This window comes from Schistocerca americana, chromosome 7 (assembly GCF_021461395.2).
Source record: "Schistocerca americana isolate TAMUIC-IGC-003095 chromosome 7, iqSchAmer2.1, whole genome shotgun sequence".
In the NCBI taxonomy this organism is placed as follows: domain Eukaryota; kingdom Metazoa; phylum Arthropoda; class Insecta; order Orthoptera; family Acrididae; genus Schistocerca; species Schistocerca americana.
In genome coordinates, this window is record NC_060125.1 from 217,150,843 (window position 1) to 217,155,712 (window position 4,870).

The following is a 4,870-nucleotide window of genomic DNA, read 5'->3' on the forward strand; positions in this document are numbered from 1 at the left end:
ACTTAACCTAAATTATCCTAAGGACAAACACACACATCCATGCCCGAGGGAGGACTCGAACCTCCTCTGGGACCAGCCGCACTGTCCATGACTGCAGCGCCCTAGACCGCTCGGCTAATCCTGCGCGGCGCCAAGTTATAAATAGACTATACTATGCTAACAAGTGGAAGTTCACCAAAAAGTTTGCTTACTGCCAGTAAAATGATTGTGTTTCGCTATGTTAATCTGTAAGGAAAACTATAATTTTGTTTACTGCCAACAAACCATATCTTGAAAAGTTTAGTAATATATCTTTTTTTTACTCAGTATTTTTTTCCCATAGCATGCGTAAACGTGCCCCCATAGGTGCTTAAATCTGCCCTGTACCTGGGCCATGTTTAGGCACACGACTTGAGGCTATATAAAGCTATTTTGCTCTCTTAAATATAATGTTGAGTTAGAAGCATATCTACCCAGTCATACATTAATAACCATGTTATAAGACTAAACAATTTTAAACACGATAAACCTAACCAAAAAAAATATTAACAAAATTCCGAAAAGAAATCCGTGTAAATGTGCCCCGGGCTGCCCTACACTGTTTGACACGAAGTAATCAACTCTCGATGTGGCTTCACGGCTTGTACCATCAGAGGCCGCTTCCCACAGAACGTGCGCTGCTCACTCTTCGGTTTACAGACGGTCTATACTTTCTACAGCGACGCAAGTGAACACCCGCGAACGGGGTCCGGTTTGTGTCGGTCGCCAGGGGGGCGAACCGATGGGGAACCGCGGTCCTGGGTTCGACTCGTGCTGATTGCGCGCATTACTTGCGGCTGCGACCGCACAATTACCGGCTGCCCAGCGTCCGTGCACCCAACATAAAAAAGCGGCCCAAATTTACCGCCCGTAACGGCAGTCTGGACGCCCCGGGGCGACGGCCCAAATTAGATTGGCGCTTTTGTGACGGCACGCCGTTCCGCTGGCCGCCTCAATTACACCCGCGGCCGGGCAGGCAAAATTCGGGGATGCCCCGCTGCCGCTGCCGCTGCCGCTGTGCCACCAATTTGCGGAGAATTTCAATATCTGACGTCCGACCCGGCCGATCGGCACTGTTATGAGCGGCTAGAGCGGACGGCTGTTATTAACTTAGCAGTGCGGCGTTCTTGAATCTTCACTTCGTTATCTATATTGTGCACGGCATGTTGGCAAAAGACTCAGGATTTGTCAAATTTTTGATCACTGTTAATCACTGCATACCGCTGCTAGACACTTCCTGGTCATAATGTCCATTCACGACGCATGTCAAAACGGTCTCGTATGCAGGTGAATAGCAATGTTTTGAGCATATATAACGAATGCGAACACACACACACACACACACACACACACACACACACACACACACTCACTTAGGGATGCAGGTGAATAGCAATCAGTTGAGCATAACCAATGCGAACACACACACACACACACACACACACACACACACACACACACACACACATACACACACTTAGCACTTAGGGGTGCAGTTACCACCGTGCAGAAGACAACAGGTAGCAAATTTTTGATGTGTTTGCAGGAAAACTGTTTGATGCTGAGAAAAAACAACCAACACATTGTATATAGGTACCAAATATAAAAAAATCTGCACTTATACCTGTTAAAACTATATACCAGGTGATCAAAAAGTCAGTATAAATTTGAAAACTGAATAAATCACGGAATAATGTAGATAAAAAGCACTCCGTCGTCAGGCCACAAGTGGCCCATCGGGACCATCCGACCGCCGCGTCATCCTCATTGAGGATGCTGATAGGAGGGGCGTATGGTCAGCACACCGCTCTCCCGGTCGTTACGATGGTTTTCTTTGACCGGAGCCGCTACTATTCGGTAGCTCCTCAATTGGCATCACCAGGCCGAGTGCACCCCGAAAACTTGCAACAGCACATGGCGGCCCGGATGGTCACCCATCCAAGTGCCGGCCACGCCCGACAGCGCTTAACTTCGGTGATCTGACGAGAACCGGTGTATCCACTGCGGCAAGGCCGTTGCCGAATAATGTAGAGAGAGAGGTACAAATTGACATACGTGCTTGGAATGACATGGGGTTTTAATGGAACCAATTAAATACAAAAGTTTACAAAATGTCCGACAGGTGGTGCTTCATCTGATCAGAATAGCAATAATTAGCATAACAAAGTGAGACAAAGCAAAGATGATGTTCTTTACAGGAAATGCTCAATATGTCCACCATCATTCCTCAACAATAGCTGTAGTCGAGGAATAATGTTATGAACAGCACTGTAAAGCATGTCCGGAGTTATGGCGAGGCATTGGCGTCCGATGTTGTCTTTCAGCATCCCTAGAGATGTCGGTCGATCACGATACACTTGCGACTTCAGGTAACCTCACAGCCAATAGTCGCACGGACTGAGGTCTGGGGACCTGGGAGGCCAAGCATGACGAAAGTGGCGGCTGAGCACACGATCATCACCAAACGACGCGCGTCTAGCAATATGGAGTGGAGCGCTATCCTGCATAAACATCGTACGTTCCAGCGGGTGTTTATTAGCCAGGCTGGGGATGATGGGATTCTGTAACATATCGGCGTACCTCTCACCCGTCACGGTAACAGTTACAAAACCAGAATTACTCATTTCCTCGAAGAAAAAAGGCCCGATAACGGCAGATGTGGTAAATCCAACCCATACCGTGACTTTCTCGTCGTGCAATGGAGTTTCCAGGACAGTTCTAGAATTTTCGGTAGCCCATATTCTGCAGTTGTGGGCGTTGACGGACCCTCGGAGCGTGAAATTAGCTTTGTCGGTCCACAACACGTTACTCAACCAATCGTCATCTTCCGCCATCTTTTGAAACCCGCACACCGCAAATGGCCTCCGCTTCACTAAATCGCCAGGTAACAGTTCATGATGACGATGGATTTTGTACGGATAGCATCGGAGGGTACGCCTAAGTGCCAACCAAACAGTAGTGTATGGAATGCCGGTGCGACGTGCGACTGCAAGGAGCGCTGACTCCCCCGTGCATAGACGAACCCGCTACAGTCTCCAGTTCTTCCTGAACTGTCTCAGCAGCATTACGCCTTGTGCTCGGTCGGCCACTACGGGGTCTATCGTCTAAACAACCCGTGGCTTCGAACTTCGAAATCATTCCCGCCACAGCTGCATTTGTCAACGGACCTTTACCCGTTCGAATCCCCTTCCTATGGCGATAGGATCGTAACGCTAAACTAGTACATTCCCCATTCTGATAATACAGCTTCATTAAAAGCGCCTTTTCTGGTAACGTCAACATGCTGCGACTGCTGGCGCATCTGATTCTCTCTCTCATTACAGCTCCTTTTATACACGATTGTCATGCGCAGTCACTGACGTTTTGCAGTCCAGTGCCATCTGTCGGACATTTTGTGAACTTTGTTTTTTTCTGGTTCTAATAAAACCTCATATCATTCCAAGCATGTGTGTCAATTATTACCTCTCTATCTACATTATTCCGTGGTTTATTTTCAAAATTTATATTGTTTTTTGATCACCCGGTATATGAGCCAGAACATTATGACCCCCTACCTAATAGCCGGTATGTTCAACTTTGGCACGGATAACAGTGGCGACGCGTCGTGGCAGGGAAGCAGTAAGGCCTTGATAGGTCGCTGGAGGGAATTGGCACCACATCTGTACATACAAGTTACCTAATTTCTGTAAATTCCGGGTAGGGGGCCTATGAGTTCTGACGCCACGTTCAATCACATCCCAGATGCGATCGACCGGGGTCGAGTAGGTGGGCCAGAACATCAATTGGAACTCGCCACTGTTTTTCTCCTACTGGCAATGTGGCATGGCGCATTATGTTACTGAAAAATGCCACTGCCGTCGGGAAATATGATCGTCATGGAAGGGGTGTACGTGGTATGCAACCAGTGTATGCTGCTGCTTGGCCATCGTCGTGCCTTGCACGAGCTCCAATGGACCCATGGATACCCACGTAAGTTAAGTTTTTGTGTGTCCGTCCTTGAGACTGGAAGTCTGGGGGACTAAGGCCGTTCACTATTGTAGGAAAATGGAACACCTACAGCCTTCCTTATTATATCATTTATTGCGTACCTACCAGTTTTGGCGCTTCAGTGCACCATCTTCAAACCTAAGTTGATGCTGAATGGGTTACCAACATCCGTATACACGATACATCAGTGGCCAACATAACTAGTTAACTCATACTATCTCTAACTGTGATGTCATTTCTCCGCGTAAATGTTCCTCCGAGCATAATGGAGCTGCCGCCAGTTTGTCTCCGTCCCGCAGAACAGGTGTCAAGGAGCTGTTCCCCTGAGTGATGACGGATTCTTGCCCTCCAATCGGCATGATTCATCAGACCATGCAACGCTCTGCGATTGCATCAACGGCCAGTGTCGATGGTCACGCGCGCATTTCAGCGGTAGCTCCCATGTCGTGGTGTTAACATTGGTACATCGTTACGGGTGTTCGGTGCACTGTGTGTTCAGACGCACTTGTACTCCTCGCAGCATTAAAGTCTGATGTTAGTTCCGCCACAGTTGGCCATCTGCCCTGTATTACCAGTCTGCCCAGCCTACGACGTCCGACGTATGTAATGAGGAGCGGTCGCCCAGTCCATCGATGTCTGGAGATGTTTTCATCAAGATTTTGCCACGTGTTGAAGAAACACATCAGAGCACTTCTCGAACACCCGACAAGTCGAGCTGTTTTCGAAATGTTCGTGACGAGTCTCTGGGCCATCACAATGGGCCCTCCGTCGACTCAGACAGATCGCACGCCTTCCCCATTCTACACACGGACAGCACGCACACTGATACTACATACACCGTGCGTGTGTCTGATTATCAGTCATT

General features: G+C 48.4%; 1 pseudogene; it reads right to left on the bottom strand.

The window, feature by feature from the left end:
• Positions 1–1,920: 1,920 nt before the first annotated feature.
• Positions 1,921–2,038, bottom strand: LOC124623554 (annotated as a pseudogene).
• Between the last annotated feature and the right edge of the window lie 2,832 nt (positions 2,039–4,870).